Source organism: Phasianus colchicus, chromosome 3, assembly GCF_987193195.1.
Source record: "Phasianus colchicus chromosome 3, bPhaCol1.hap1.1, whole genome shotgun sequence".
NCBI classification, from domain to species: domain Eukaryota; kingdom Metazoa; phylum Chordata; class Aves; order Galliformes; family Phasianidae; genus Phasianus; species Phasianus colchicus.
The window spans coordinates 7,274,446-7,291,211 of NC_143438.1; the positions used below are offsets into that span (position 1 = coordinate 7,274,446).

The window sequence follows — 16,766 nt, forward strand, 5'->3', positions numbered from 1 at the left end:
TTTTGATCTTACATGGTAAAATTGCCATACTCAAAGAGTACTTCCTAGCTCCTATGCTTAATTATGTAATGGCATCCAGCTGGACTACGAAGGCCTCTCACATAAAGCCAGGATCCACTGAAAATAAAATGCTTGAGAGGAAATGTTTGGATTTGGAGGTCCTTTGCTGTGGAGTTTTTGAGGAGGGTACCATGTTGTATCATTTTGATGGCATTCTGTTTAAGACTGAGATGACCAAATCAACACAGCACAAAGGCTTCTGATTCTGAGAGGAGACCAAGAAGACTTTTGGTCTAGTTTCACCAGCAGGTGAGGGGAAAATGCCATTCAGAGAGATCTTCCAAAAGGCTATGGAAGACACATACACAAGGTCAAACTTCTCTCCTTACCCCTTGTTCTTTCTCTCTTATCAATTTTACTTTCCCTCTGCTGTAGCAATTGAATTATCTCATGAGACAAAAGATTGAGGGATATCAGCTTGAGCTGTCCCCTTGCTGATCAGGGAAATCCAAGTATCTTTTGACAATGGAATAAGCACATATGGACTTCTGTAACTGCATTTGCTATCCGAGCCAGGTAAGGAATTCAGTAAGATGTCCTAGAGACCTGAAGTCCTCCTTTCAACATGTTGCTGTAATGTTTAATTTTTTTTTGTTTTAGCATATGTTTTACTTTACATTTTACTTTTTGTGAAAGCTCTGAAAAGCTCTCTTATAAGTTAGATACTGGGATGCCTGCCATGCTGGCTGCTGTTTCAACTGAATTACATGTGGGACACATGTCTTTCTTGTCTTCCAGGTTGGTATATGTGCATCCTTATTGGTTGTATAACAGTTGTTTTTTGTTCGTAATGAAGTGCTAATTCAGTGTTGGGTTTTGGAACGTGAGGTTATAATACTATTGCTAACAGTACATTGAGGGTATACTACAGCATGAAACCTCTAGTAATAATCTGGAAATGGACTTCACACCTTCCATGCCAGTAGCATAGTCCATTAGTAGAGCTTTGGCTCTGGTTGTATGTTATATTAATGACTAAAAGCTCCTAATGCACTGAAGAGACAGAGCTGCTTCACTTCTTGTCATTTTTGGCTGTTGAGGAGAAAGACTTGAATGAGGCCTCACAAGTAGCAGCTTCATAAGTTCTCCAGGTGAAGAGTCTTGTTTTTATTATGTTTAATGTGGCTAATGATTCTAGGCTCTATTTATGAGGTACAGCATTTACTTGCAGGTGATTTTTCTTGTTTTCTTTTCACTGTGTTTGGCACAGACTATATGAAATTGGAAATTACTGTTGAACTGTATGAAATTGTTATTACTGTTGTAGAAATTTCTAAACTTTAATTAAGAAAGAAGAGCCCTTTGAGATAATAGTACATCTCTGATCAAGTCTTAGGGATGGAAAGGCTGGCACCAACCCATGATCTGCTGGAGGTTTGTTAGAACAGGTGTCAAGCATGTTCTGCTTTCTCAATTCTACTCCTCACTCGAGCAAAATTTGCATCCGTATTGCTATTAGAAGCAAGTATGTGTGGAGAGAGTTATTTCATGGTAAGAAAATACTACACAGCAACAACTTCTGACCTTGGATTAATGCTCCTTGGAGTTGGTGGGAATGTGTATGCTGCCAGTGGTCAGACACTGTTAGCTTGAACCTGTTTGTCCCCTTCAGTTCTTGCTCAGTACTGAAGACTCCATAGCTGTTTCCACTCTTTGCTGACTTTGCTTTAATCATAGAATCGTTTACATTGGAAGGGACTCTTTAAAGGTCATCTAGTTCAACTCCTCTGCAGTGAATAGGGATATCTACAGCTAGATCAGGTTGTTGTTGCTCAGAGTCCAGACTGACCTTGAATGTATCCAAGGACAGGGATCATCATATCTCTGGGCAATTCGTTCCAATTCTTGGCTACCCTTATTGTAAAAAACTTTTTTCTTATATCCAATCTAAATCTCACCTACTGTAGTTCGAAATGATTTCCCTTTGTCCTATCACAGCAGACCCTGCTAAAAAGTCTGTCCCTGTCTTTTCTGGAGCTCTCCTTTAAATTCTCAGAGGACACTATCAGATGTCCCCAGACCCTTCTCTTTTCCTGACTGAATGGCTTCCGCTTTCTCAGCCTGTTTTTGTAGAAGAGGTGTTCCATCCCTTGGATCATTTCTGTAGCCCTCCTCCAGATGTGCTTTAATAGATCCATGTATTTCCTGTACTTAGGACTCTGCATCTGGACACAGTACTCCAGATGAGGTCTCACCAGTGCAGAATAGAGGATCAGGATCATTTTCCTTGATCTGCTGGCCACACTTCTTTTGATGCAGCTTAGGATACAGTTGGCTTTTTGGGCTTTCAGGAGAAATTGCTGGCTCACGTCCAGCTTGCCATCCACCCCATAGTCCCTCTTGATAGGGCTGTACTCAATTCTTTTGTCCCCCAGTTTGTATTGGTAGTGGGGGTTGTTGCAACCCAGGTGCAAGGTCTTGCACCTGGCTTTGTTAAATGTCATGAGGCTCTTTGGCCCACTGCTCAAGCTCATCTAGATCCCTCTGAATAGCATCCCATCCCCTGGGCATGTTGAGTGCTCCACAGAGCTTGGTGTTGTCTGCAAACTTGCTGAGGGTGCACTTGATCTCACTGTCAGCATCTCTGATGAAAATATTAAAGAGCACTGGTCCCAGTACTGATCTCAAGGGACACCACTTTTCACTGATCTTCATCTGGACATTGAGCCATTTACCACTACTCTCTGGGTACAGTCTCACAAACTGTTTCTTGTCCATTGAACAGTCTACCCGTGAAATCCCCGTTTTTCCAATTTAGAGGGAAGGATGTTATGGCAGACCATGTCAGAGGCCTTACTGAAGAGCAGGTAGATGACATCAGTGGCTCTTCCCTTGTCAACTGATGCTGTTAGGCCATCATAAAAGGCCCCTAGGTCAAGATGGCCCATGCTCGCCATCTCTTATCACCTCTCTGTCTTCTGTGCTTAAGCACAGCTTCCAGGAGGATATTCTCCATGTAGTTTAAGGATCATGAAGCAGATTTAACCTTTACTTTAGCCTTGTTCTTTTCAGTCACTTGCCTTCCAAGTTATTCTTTCTATCTATACAAACTAGTCAGATCACTTTCTGTGAGTATCCTGACTCAAAGTCTTCCAAAAGCCAATCTCCCTCAAGGTATGTAAGTGCAGGAAGAAAACTTCACGATGCTAGAAACAGAATTACTACAGAAGGAAAAAATGTGGAAAATGCTAGATGTTTAAGCTCAAAATCAAGTATTAGTGTTTTTCCTGCTTCTGAATTTGCTAATTTTTCCTTGTTTTCTTTTGGTAAATTCTGCTGTTCACTGTTGGGCTTTGTGTGTGTGTTTACACATATATATGTGTGCATGCGTATAATATACACGCATCTGTGTGTGTGTTCATATACTTGTGTGAGAGTGTAGAGAGATATGCCAGTTTTTTTCAAAGTAAAGGTATAATCATTATTATTAGCTGAAACAACAAAAGGAAGGAAATGGATATGTAAAGGAACAGAGTTCCTAGTGGTTCTGTAAAGCATCAGTGAAGGAATTTGTATTGTCTCTCTGTTTCACAGAGAAGTCCATGACTGTGCATACAATAAACTCATGTAAATTGGGACACTGAAGTGGTGGAATGCATTGACAATGAATTCAACCCTCTTTCAATTGATGATAGATTTTCTACAGATAGTATCAGTAGGCACAGCAGAATTGAGATGCAGTGTATTCCTTCCCTGGAAGAGAGCTGCTGCATCTGAATTCTGTGCTTGGAATTTTTGACTCTTTTTCACTTGCTTTTCTGCTCAGGTGATACTATCAACTTCAGAAGAGCTTTTGTTTAGAGCTGATTTTTTTTTTTCTTTCTTTTCTTGCTTTCACTGAATGTAAATGAAACATTCTGACTGCCGGTGGGAGCGAACATATAAATAAACAGAAGCACGGCAAAAATTTCATTTAAATGTGAAACAAAAGCAGGTCTAATCGCAGCTCAGGTCATGCCCTCTGGGGCTGTCTGGTCAGTAGCAGCATGTTGCCGTTTTCCTGTAAGTGGCAGCCATTGTGACAGCTTTCAGTACAAAATCAGCTAGGAAGTTTTAAACTAGTCAGAACACTGGTTGAAGTCAAGTTATGGCAAGGCACCAGCTAATGAACCATGCAGGTTTTCTGAACTCTGTGTTGACACAACCGCTGCTGTTTCACAGGCGTTTAAGTTTTGCTAGGTTTGTGCAGCGGCCTGCGCAGCACAGCAGCCATTGTGGGACCGCCATTTAGGTGCACACTTTGTGTTAGCAGGCTTACACCGAGCAGGCCCTGCTGTTCTCCCATCTCCCAGAAGAGATTTGTGAAAAGGGGGAAGGGCCTCAAAGTGGGAGCATCCTGGGCAGTGACCAGGGATGATGTATACTGCAGTGTTTTTCAGCAGGCCTCCTCATAGAGACCATTTCAAACCTCTGTAAGCACCGATTCAACGACTCAGTTATGCTTAAGGCCCTCTGCTACCAACTGTAATGACTTCTGTTGATTAAGCAGGCAGATTGAAGAGTCTGGAGGGCCAGTCTGCAAGCAAACAGTACCTTTCTGCTGATGATACCTTTGATTTCAATATTATTCACTCCTAGGTCAATACTGAACACAATATTTACAGTCTGTGACCCAGATGGCTCTGCCAGGCTCCTCTGAAAGAACATTAAATAAAAATGCATTTTATAAGAAAAGACTCGAAAGCGTTAAAAAGTGAAACAGAGTCCATTTCAAGCCTTAACATTTTGAAAACATTGATGAAATTAGTTTTTCAGTTTTACCAGCAGTACTTCCAAGCTTCCTTCCCACGCTGCTGTGCAAGTTACTTGCAGAGTACCCATACGAATCCTCAGCAAGCCTGACTCTTACTTTTCTCTGACAAATGCTCATGCTGTGAAAGAAGAGGCATTCAGCTGGTCTGAATTGAACAGGCTGTCAGACTTCCCTAGAGAAGTTACCATGGAAAGAAGCTTCTTCAAAACTTTCTTTAAAGTGAGGGCTGTTAATCAAGGCCGTGGTGCTCTCATTAGAGAGGGGAGGAACCATTTAAAGTCAGGAAGCTGCAGTATGTGAAAGTCATGAAATTGAAATGAACGCATCTTTTGCCAGCTGGTTTCACACCCCCAGTTGGCAATCCACAAAGGTTTAGAGGGGGAATTAAATCCACTTTTCAGCAGAAATAACTATTTTTGTGATTATCATATAGATTCCATGAGCTACACTTTGGTCCTATCAAGACAGGCAGGCAGCTGCATGAGAGGTGGAAAGAGAGAAAATGATTGAGATGAAATCACCACCAACAACTATTGCAGGCAGCAAAGCAGCGTTGGATCCCAGCCACGATACTTCTGCAACCAGGTGTGAATGAGCCTGATGGGATATTATTATGGAACCTACACTGAAAAAGGTATATGGAAAGCTGTCTGACATGGGCTCTATTTCAAAGAAAAAATACAGATTCCATCCATATTTTAATTACTTTTATTTTACTTCTTTTGCTCTCGGGGCTAAGATTGCCTTAAATAAAACGAGATTAAAAAAGTAGAGTGAAATAACACTCAAACAGAGACAAATGAAAGTGCTCAGAGAAGAAAGGGTTTGTCCCAGTATCAGTCTTTAAACAAGCTGAAAGGCCTGAACAGAATGGGCGACTGAAGTTCCTTATCGCTGTTTGGGGTACGGTTCTATTCTTACATGTTTTTCCCAAAAGCCACTTGCCTTCAAATTCCACGAAGCTTTATTAGAGCAGAAGCAGAGCAGTATCTGATTTTGGTCAGGAGACTGCTGCTTGAGTCCAAAAGAGATGACTCAGCTCCCACCTTTATCAGCTCTGGGCACAATCTTACCTTCCGAGCACAAACGCTACAACTGGGTTTCCAGCTGCAGAGCAAATCTGTTTTGTGTATCAAAGGTCAGGATCGAGTCCTCAACTGTGAACTGCAGGAGTATAAATACTTTCTGGCAATTGGACTTTTGTTGTCTGGTGTATCTTCCAAGCCAACAATTGTAGCGCCTGCTGTTTCTGATAGTGATTTCCCCATCTCCTTTTGGATTACTGGAAATACATCCCTGTGCAAAGAGCACATGTATCTCTTGAAGTACCAATTTGTGTCCCGTTGTGATTATTTAAGAAGTGTCTGGGAGCCTTGTAGGGACTCAGGCCTTGGAATGAACTAAAGATTAGTTTCTATTTACTGCAAAGCACCAGCAAGCATGCTAGCCAAACATCCCTGGCAGGAAAGCAGAGAGCAGCAAACTGCAGCACTCCAGTACCTCGCCAGTGGTGTGGCTTGAGGGTGCAGACTGGCTCTGGATGGGCAAACAGTAGAAGGTTAGTGTATTTCTGTGTTTAAAAGGAAGCTGAGAAGGAGAGAATAAAATATGAGCTCTCTTAAATATGCAGTAGTTTCGACAGGATAAAATAAGGCCTACCCATAACCTCTAAGCATTGCTTTAGGAGTTACTGAATATTAGAGAGCAAAAATGCTTTCCTGTTTAGAAGATGGCATATTGGTTTTTAAAGGCTCACTACCAAGAATCCATTTTGTCACCCCATTCCTCCAGAGAACTCACCTGTGACTATTTCTTCTATTGTGAAATAGAAATAAATATGGTCCTGTCATGGTTTTAGAGGCTGGTACGTTTCAACTTTGTCTAGAAGACTCCACTGATTTGTGCAGGAAAAAAAAGAAGGGAAATATCCACAGTCTCTGTGTTGTTGGTTTGCAGGAATACTATAGAAATACAGCAAATCAGTAGTACACAACCTTTTCAGAACCCATGTGTCATTCTGACAACTTTCCAGGACCAAGGGCGGCAGACTTAATCTGCATACATATTAACATAAATTTACATAGGAATTGAATCAGAGATGAATGCGCACAGTTGTTATTATTGTGTATTTACAATAAACTGCACTGTAAGTGTTGACAGCGCTTCACAAAACAGAGAGGAAGACAAAACATTCTTTGAGAGTCAAAGAGTTAAGTGAAGCACCATTTTCCTGAAAGTGGTTCTTCATGTCTTCCCAAAAATTTGATATGGCCACAGACATTGAGGAATGCATCTTTGAGGCTGTCAGATGGCTACTGCTTTTGTGTGAATAGCAGATTAAATCTGATCTTCCACAGAGAGGAACACGCTGTGTTCTGTGGTTTGGAGGGATCTTGATTTTTTTCAGGGACGGAGGTAAGAAGTCTGAAATCTGTGCACCCTTGTCCAAATTTGTATTTCAGCTCCTACTTTTTTTTTTACCAAGTTCTACCTCTCTGGGATCCATATAGCAAGAGGAAAAGTTTCCCTTGCCTAACATTTCTGTTTTCTGTGCACTGAAGCAGGCATTTCTGAGTTTGTGCTGAAAGAAGGGTTGCAACAATGCTGTGTATTTGAGGGCAAGACTTGGAAAATCTGCAGGCTCTTGGTATGGGAAAGTCAGCGATGCACAGTAGGATTACAAGTACAGAATTTCCATGCAATTTCACTCCTAAAGGAAGGAACTCCTCTGAAAAGATCTTCAAATAGATGTGCTTTTGAAGTGGAGCGGAAGAAAAAAAATATTCTAAGATAGTTTTTTTTTTTTTTCCCCAAAAATTAATCAGCAGTAGGCACTGACATTTAATAAAATGGCCCGTAGCCCTCCTGGCCATAGAACATCCTGGGAAACTCTCCAAACTGCCAACACAATTGCTGGATAAGCCTGCCTAAGGGACCCGGAGGGCACTGCCAGGAGAAATATCCCCTTTAACTTTCAGCCATGGTGAAGCTGTGTATTCATTACCAAAGAGGTGGAAGAACACCACGATGTGCTCTGAATACGTTGTTTAATGAGCTTGTTTAGATCTTGGGATTAACTCTTATTTTGACCGTTGTATCTGATGGCTTTTCTCTTAAGAAACTGCAGAATAATTGGGAAAAGGAGGTATGTGTCCAGCACAGCCCTTTCTGTACTGTGTTTCTGGGGATCGTGTTCAAGGTAGAGAGGGAAATTAATGAAACTGTAAAACCATACATCTGTCAGTTCAGATAGGTCTGACTTCTTAGATCTTGAATGTGGCGGCTTGGGAAACTTCTTGTTTAGAGCTAAGTAGATCCCAGCAAAGGAGTGAGTGTCATACATGGTGCAGGTGTAAATCAGAGTGAGCCCCTGCATCTTTTGCAGGAAATAAGCCACAATGGGAACTGGGTGTTGTTCAGAATGTTTTTTTGACAGACATCTAACCTCCCTTAAGGAGGGACCTTGGGAATGAGAGAATAGCAGTTATGAATTGGGTCTCAGAGTCCCAAACAGTTTGCCATGTCAGCCTAACCCATCACCCTGCAGCAGCTACTGCTCATATGCGAGTTCTTAGCCTGTAACGAGTTTATGACGTAATGCAGTAATACAATTTATCCTCATCTTTTTTCACTCCAGGTTATCTCTGTGTGTCTAATGAATAAAGAGAACCAATGACCTTTTTCGATATTTCTCCAGTGGGCCCAATATCAGAGTATAACTGCATCTACGGGAATAGGAGATTGATATAGTAGCACGTATCTCTTTGTCAAATTGATCTAGGCTCTTTGGTTCAAAAGCTTTTCTTTTACTGTATGAGTCTTTCTTTTCTGTTTGAGTCAACTTTTCTATTGGCAGTCTAAAAGAGGCAAATGAAACTGTCCTACTGCAAAACCTGGGACAATTGTTGGCCATCCTAAAACATGTTCATGCTTCATGTCTGAACAAAAAATCATAAATAATGTTATCCCTGTGAATAACCCAACTCAGTGCTTTTGCTTAAAAATCATCTCATAAATTATTCATCCGGTTCCAATTTTTGACTGACTTGCTGAACAGAATCTGGGTCATAAATTGATATTTCCTAAATCGAGCCAGTGACAGGGTGGATTACGTAAGGACTTTCACTGCAGATCCCCAGGTCCCAGACCTTGCTGCAATAAATAATTAAGTATTTTATGGAGTATAGGATAAATCCAAGAGACTGGGAAAGCTTTGGTTTAAAATACACTACAGTCTAGTGGTTAGAGATGCTCCTGGAAAAGACAGGCTCTTCTCCCTGGTCTAAATCAGGCAGAAGAGGAAGGTGAGACCAGTTCCAGCCTGACGAGGGAGACAATAGATGGGAAGGGTGATTGATTTCGCCTCTGCATGGTTTTTGTAAGGCACCTATGTAGGAGGCATGTTTTGATAGCTCGAAAGCCAGGCAGAGGAGTGTTTATTATGTGAAAGTGCAGATATGAGCATCAAGTTCCTTACAGCCAGCATAATGCATGTATGTCTCCAGCAACTGAAATGTGAAGTGCTTCTGTCATGTAACAGTAAACATCTGTAAACTCAGCTGATCAGTTGAAGGTGTCTTGAAGATCTGAATCTGAATTCTGGTGCCTAACATGGCAGCCCATTTCTGTAGTCTATTTATGACTTGGGGATCATGTGTTTTTCTGTTTACTATAATTTTTCAATTTTTTTCTCCAGGCTGCTATTTTGAGCTAACCTCAGTACCCACAGAGGGCTCCATGACCCATCCGCCGACTGCTGAGCTTGCTATGAGACTAACTGCAACTCTGAGCCCGGTTTTCCCTCCCATCTGGCAGTGAAAATGAACTGCTGCTGACTGAATGACCACTGATTCTCTTGGAAGCAGAGCTCTGCTAAGAGCAACAGCCAACTCTGTCACCATTTGTGAGGATTTGTAGCTTGGGCCCTGAGACATCTGGCTGAGATATTTACGCGGTCCTGTATTGCACTCGCTGAGGCTCTGCGTTCACATCTGGAGTCTAGACTGAGTGACTCTATGGGCTGGCCTTCAAGCCTCCGAACAGCTCATGTCCCTCTTGTTCTCTCATTTTGTCCTTTTATTGCTTTATTGGTTTATTTATTTGCCGTAGGTGCTCCTATCACGACTCTTCAGACATTCCTGTCATGGCCACTTGAGAGCTTCAGTGAGGAATGGCAGCAACTGAAAGAAACCAGGCAGAACCAGATGGGATGGGTAGGGAAAAAAAGGCTGTATTGAGGCAAGGCTTTGATTGCGTGGTTATGGTGACGGGGGATGGCTGGTGCTTGATTACGCTGTTTCTTCTGAGGCATACAGCTGTGTTTGTGGGAAATGACAATGCTCATCTGAACAGGGTTTGCATTCAACACATGCGGCAGTGAGCAGCGGTTTCGGTAAGCTGTTAGCTGGCCACGTGGCTGAGCCAGTCAGAGGGATGTGTTGCCCAGTATCCCGAGTCAGATCCATCAGAGGGATGCAGTTACAACCTGGGTCATGGCAGAGCTTCCTGCCTAAAGCTGGCTGAAGCAGTACTCTGGCTAGAGATAACCTCCATACAGTGTCCTCAGGGGTAAGGCAGGGGGCCAACACCTAAACCAGGACATGACAGGTAGAATTGAGTGCCAAAATGTAGAGATCTGAGATACCTGAGGTGATGGCACAGGGCTGGTAGAATAGGAAAGACCTAGAGCATCTAAAAGAGACATCCAGGTTTAGGAAATTAATCTCTTCCACTATTTTCTATTTAAAATATTCTGATTTTGCATTTAGTTGGGAATCATGTTTTAAATTTGGGATGCTACGAGCTGTAGCCCTGTACTGGTGCCGTACTGCAACAAGTGGCCTCCTCCTTGATCTGAGCACTGGCCCCAGCAATATTAGCAGCTCCTGCTATTCCACACTGGGAGCAAATCTTCCCAGATAGTGCTGCTCTCATTCTCAGCCTCTTCGTTTCTTTCTCTGAGCCTTCAGTCTATTAGTTCCATTTGCTCCTCTGTCTGTCCCATATTCTCCTTTGTTTTAGTTGCCTAACAGGCCTGTTTGCTGCTGCTGGAGAAATACTGCTGGAGAGTCAAGGGCCAAATATTTTTGACAACTGTGAAGTTTGGACAAATGCAGTGGAGAAACTGAATGATCTAATAGGGAAAATGAATGTAGTGCTTGAAAAGATGGTACTGTGGATGTACCTGTTTGTGCAGGTAGATCTGGATATCTGAAATCAGATAGATTTGGATATAGCTAAGCCAGAATCTACGTTAAGAGAAATTCAAGCACTGAAATACAGTTCAATTCACGCTTTAAAGAAGGGTAAAAAGGAATTCCAGCTATTCTCTGTGCACTTGAAGTATCCAGCAACAGCGCGATGGCAGTTCTAAGTAAAGGGCCTTAATCAGAGTATATGAAAAGCCTGATGATGTTTGAAAAACAGGTCCAGCTCCCAAGCATTGTCTCTTTCCCACTATCAATGACACCCATTGTGCAATAACAACATTTGCACAGAGATATGTCTTGTTTTGTGTACAGAGAATGTATCGAAGCAGTCATAGGGCTGCACTAGCCTTGGCTAAAAAAGTCCCCAAGGGCCCGTCTGCCAGCTGCTGACTGATGTAGAGCCACCACTGCTGATAATAGGGTACATGTGCTGGCTTTGAGCTGAACTAGGCAATCTGGGGCACAGTTAGATGTGCTCAACAAGGATCGAGTTCAAACCTGTCTAAGAAGTTAGTTCCTGTCAGCGGTGATTTAAGCTAAGTGGTTTTTCTGTGGATTAGGAAGGACGAGAAACGCTCACACAGTCAGCTACTTCATCTTGGCTGTCACAATGGTGATTTCAACACAGCCAGGGGAGTCAGAAAGGCAGCAAACAGCTGAGATCTGTAACTTCCTAAATCAAACAGGCACAAGCTGCTGAAGGTGTATTTCTATGAGATGTTTGCCTGCTTGTATGTAGCAGAATTATGCTGCCTACTTTGCTTCTTGCAGGTAAATGGAATCAAGAAGTGTCTAGACTTTGAAGATGCAGGTCATTGTCCAAGATTGGGAAAAGCTGCTGTTGACTGATACTGCTGATCCATTCAGCAGCTCAACTGCAGCAGGAAGAGCGTCAGTGTGGTTGAGGCTCAAGAACATGGGTTTTTGCTCAGAGATTGACATACCATGGCTGAAGAGCGTGTAAATTTCCCCTAAAAAAATGATTGTTGCAAGATTCAAGAAATGTAAACACACTAACAATTAGACAAAAGAACATGGTACGTGGCATCTGTGTTAATGTCACCTGAATTCTTTATCAGCCGCATTCCTTCTAGGAATTTCCCACATGTGGTAAGCAGGATATACTTTTGTGCAAATAGTGTTTCACACCATCGGGCATCAGTGAGGTCAGCTGCCCTGTCTTCCAGGCTTAAGAGCCAAAGTTGGCCTTGTATCAGAACAGTCATATTGTGAAGTAGCTCAGCAGAGCTCCTCTGTGTTTCCCAAAATTGTTCAGTTCCTTCTTCAGAAGATCATGCTTTACACAGCAGGAAATGCAACTACAGGTCTTCCTAGTAATTATTGCCTCCTTGAAGTATTAATGCCATATTCTCGTGGAGTTCTGGAGCAGCAGCTCAGCTGTTAAGCATTCTTTTTCCTGAGAGATCATAGTGAGAGCACTTTTCAAGATCCAGAAAATGATCTGCATGTTTAAGCTCTACGTAGGCTCTAAGCTTGTAAGTTAACCCCAATAACACCAATGATGAAATTCTGGTTGTATCAGCAAGAGTTTAGAGATATTAAGCAAAACAAAAAATTACAGTAAGTGCTGAGTGACTACTCTGGCTTGGCTTGGACAGGCTACAGTGAAACAAAGGTTACTTCTGTCTGGACTAAATTCTTCTGTCTCCTACGTGATCATTTTATTTTGTAGTGAAATGGCAAGTGGAAAAAAAAAATCCAACTAAAATCAAGCCAACCAAACCAAACAAACAACAACAACAAACCTACAAGGAAAATGGCTTAAGTCTTATTAACCTGGTGAGGATCCCACTGACCACAATAGTATTTTACCTTTGCAAGATTAAGAGAACAGCAGGGTCTGAACAGTCAGGCACTTAGTTGGGTTGTTGGTGTTTCTAACCCTTTAATAAGGCAGTGCTGAATGCAAATATCTTATAATCTGAATGCAGAGATCTTATGCCATCACTCAAGACCTCTTGAAGGCAATGCACACAACATACAAATAGAAGCTGTAATCTATAATGCTGCAAATCCTTTAGGAGGATTATCTCTGTTATCTCATCTGACATCAGAGAATTACATGTAATATAGGCACATAAATGGCTTAGTCACAGAGAGATCCTTTAGAAAAGGGTAGTAGAGAGGAAGTTTTGTTTGTTTCTAAGCCAAGAAGAAGAGGGAAAGCTCTTCCAATGACAAATGGATCTGAGTTAAGGTCCTCTTTGGGTTCACGGCACATCTTGCTCACTAGAGAGAATTAGCTGGGGGAACTGAGCCCTCACTGTCTTGATTTGCATGTAGTCATTTGGAGCCATGCAAAGAGTGGGTGTCACACATGCTTGTGCCTCCATTACCCTTTGGTTAAGATCAGGAAATCTGCGTGTAAGTACTGGGGCCTGATGGAAAGTGGTAGACAATCAGTGATTTAATGCTGTAGTTCACACTGGCCAAACAAAAGCCCTAGATTTGAATAACCTGAGCTCAGGGTAAAATTGCTTGACTTATGAGGTTCAGTTGCATGGCTAAGCTGATGATTTACTCATTGCAGAGCCAGCCTGGGTTTATCTTTCATAGATCTCTCCTACTGTCTTCACTTATTTTTCTTTATAGAACCCTGCTGGTTTCTTTGAAGAGAAAGTGAAAAACTGATACGCTATGATGCAATTTCCCTGTTTTCTGTGACTTTTCTTATGCTTCCTATCTTTCCTCTTTTTTCAGTGAGGTGAATGAGATTCTAACCTATTCGTGAGTGCTTGCTCTAGTTACCTTATTCCCTTTTCCTTCTCACCTGTGTGTTTTTCCTCCTAAAATCTCACTTTGGCTTTTTTTTTTTTTTTTCAAACAATAAAAGTCCGTTCTTAAAAATATTTAATTAGAATCCCATCCCTCTGTAGTTAGCAACCAATTACCAACTCTTCCCTTCCTTTCATCTCTAATTGCATCTCTGACAGCAATGAATGTGTTGTTTATTGCCCATAAGCCAATGCCAGAGGTGCTGTCCCAGATCCTCTCCAGTCCGGCCATTCTCATTCTCTAATGATGGTAGGACAAAAGGAAAAGAAGGGAAAGGACATGTTGACATACCTTGTAGTTTTAAATACCTATTTTATGTTCTCCTCTTTTGGGGACTGATTAAAAACCCACTAAATCTAATTAAGTCTTTCCATTGATGTAATGATCTTTAGACCAGGACTAGGAAAATCATAAATTGTGTGAGCCAGGGTTCAAAAGGAATCCCAGTATTTTTGTTCATAGATGGCTTGTTTCCTGTAGCTTTCACACTGTCCTTTCCACTCCACTGACCTCTGTCTGATCGTATACAATCTCCTTTATATTTGCTTTTACAGGATAAGTAGTTGGATGTGCATAGAAGAATGTTCCATTTTCCGAAAGAATTTCTTGGATTCCCTGAAGAGATTAGTACAAAATTTTAATTAGGGGCATTGGCAGAGTTCCCAAATGCTGGTATATTAGGCAGCAGTTTTCATTTTCATTCCCACATTTTGGTTCCTATACAATGCATCGGATTTCAGTGGAACTGTGAGACTGATGATTGGTTTACTTTAAATGATGCACATCTCGTCCCCCTGGTTTTTGTCCCTCCCCATTGATACGGATGAGTCATGATTAGCAGCACTTTTGTCTTTCCCTTCCAAAGGCTGGGGAGATTGCCCAATGTTCTGAGGACAATTGTCCAAAAGATGTCAGAGTCTGAAGTGACCGGTAAAATTTCCACTAAAACTCTGGAAGGCTTACAGGAGGCAAGTGTCATTAATTAAGTTTAAGAACCTCTACAGTGCTGTGGGAACCTGGCATAAAATACGCAAGCTGAACTTTGTTTGCAACTTCCTTCTATTTAGGAATTCATTAAAGGACTGGAGCGTTTGCAGGGATTTCAGGACCCAGTGCTAGAATGGCTAATTGCTGGCTTGGTCTTTTGTATACAGAGCATCACATAAAAGGACTGTGATCAAAGAATGCAGGTGCTGCTGAGGGCAATCAGAATGCAAGTATGGTGATTGCTTGCCGGATACAATATATAACGTTTCATTTAGCTGTGCTTTGCTTTGGTCCGTGATTGGATTTTGCAGGGGTTGGTGAATGATTTTGACTGAAGTGATTTAATAAACGCATTGTTTGAGCAGAGCTGGAAGTTTGTACCTCTTCTTTCATCTTCCTGTGTTTTTCCCCTACCAGCACCCAAGAGGAACGTAACCACCACTGCAGATTTAACTTTGTTGAAGTCTGTAGTGAGTTTAAGTTGCTGTTAGCTTCCTCAGTATGCTACAGGTGCCTGCCAGTTAATTTTACCTGCATCTGGGGTTCTTGCAGTGGAGGAGAGCCAGGTTCTGCAGTGTAGTTTAGCTTATGTATCTTCACAGTGAAAGCTTAAGGAATCGCCAATAATTTTATTACTCTATTTATCATACCTATATTTTCTTCAGTTCCTTCTGCAAGCATTCTCATCAAATGGCAAAGCAAAGTCTATATTGAAGCTTTTTCCTTTTTTACTAACCATCTGATTTGATCACCACCCAAAATGGCACAAACCATATGAAACAAGTAGAGCTGTGGCCCCTGGCTTGGAGAACATGCATGAGTAATTAAATCATATGCCCTTCTGTCACCATCTTTTGCAGGGAGAGGGATTAAAATCTGTGTTCACAGGCTGAGAGCAGGTGTCTGCGATGAGATCCCATGCTGTGACATGCATGCAGCACATTCTTACATGAAAAGCCTTGGCTGATGAAGTGACCACAGGAAGACAACACGGAACCCTCCTGGCAGGATCAGAAGAAGCTTAATTAAGCTCTGTGGTTAATGTTAAAGTGAGTGTGTGCCTGTTTCAGATGAGCATTAAGAAAATTGAAAGCATGATCATATTTTAATTATATCCAGGTCCTCCTGACGTTCCTCAAGCAAACTGAGCTGCCTCTTGCATGGTCAAATGATACAGTGACTCAGATGTGAACGCGCACGTCTTTACGTAGATGGGATTTGGTAACTGATCCAATGTGGTTTTAGAGTTTGTTAGTTATGGCCGTATTTTTCTTTGGCAGAAGGCAGCACTGAACTCGCAGTTTCTGCTGTTATTCTAGAGACAGTTGCTGTAGTTGTAACTAAATTGCTGAAAGCATGAACTACAGACTCCCTATAATTTTGCTAGAGCTTTCATTAAAGAAGGTAGAAAAAAATAAACTAGACAAGATTCAAAAGAACAGGTGAGTGTTTGTGCTGGGATGGTCAAACAATACGACAGTAGTACTGAAGGCAGCAGTCCTTTGCTTTTTATTGCTGTGCTTTGCCACTACAGAACTTAAAATGCTTTCCCAATTTCTGTGAAGCAGCATGAGAAGTTCTTTACGTGTGAGTGACTGCGGCTATTGTAGTAGTGGTGAAGTAGAGGTTTGACAAGTGAGGTGTTCTGACAGCACGAGGAATCAGTGATGAAAGAGAAAAGGCAAGACTAAAATACTCATGCCCACCTTAATTCAGAATATGAAAAACTGTAGCCTGGCTGTGTAGCTGTATGTGGATTGACGGAGCGACAGATAAAATCTTAAGGCTTCATAAACACCTTTGCTTTTCACTCTATAAGAATTTGTTCTCTCTTGCTTGTCTTTTTTTTTTTTTTTTTTTTTTTTTTTTTTAACATAGCAGGCTAGGACTTTCTCAAACATGAAAGAAGGCTCTGTTTGAGAAATTCGTTAGCCAAATTAGACATATAATAATGAGGGGGT

The 16,766-nt window shown here is 41.7% G+C and overlaps 2 long non-coding RNA genes across 2 annotated transcripts in view; both read left to right on the forward strand.

The window, feature by feature from the left end:
• The window catches only part of LOC149918388 (uncharacterized), an 87,021-nt gene that overhangs the window by 42,944 nt on the left and 27,311 nt on the right, over positions 1-16,766 (forward strand). The window lies entirely within an intron of this gene.
• On the forward strand, positions 144-13,821 carry LOC149918389 (uncharacterized). Its single transcript, XR_016464934.1, has 4 exons — positions 144-309; positions 436-576; positions 5,247-5,447; positions 9,510-13,821. It is a non-coding gene; the product is annotated as an uncharacterized LOC149918389 (long non-coding RNA).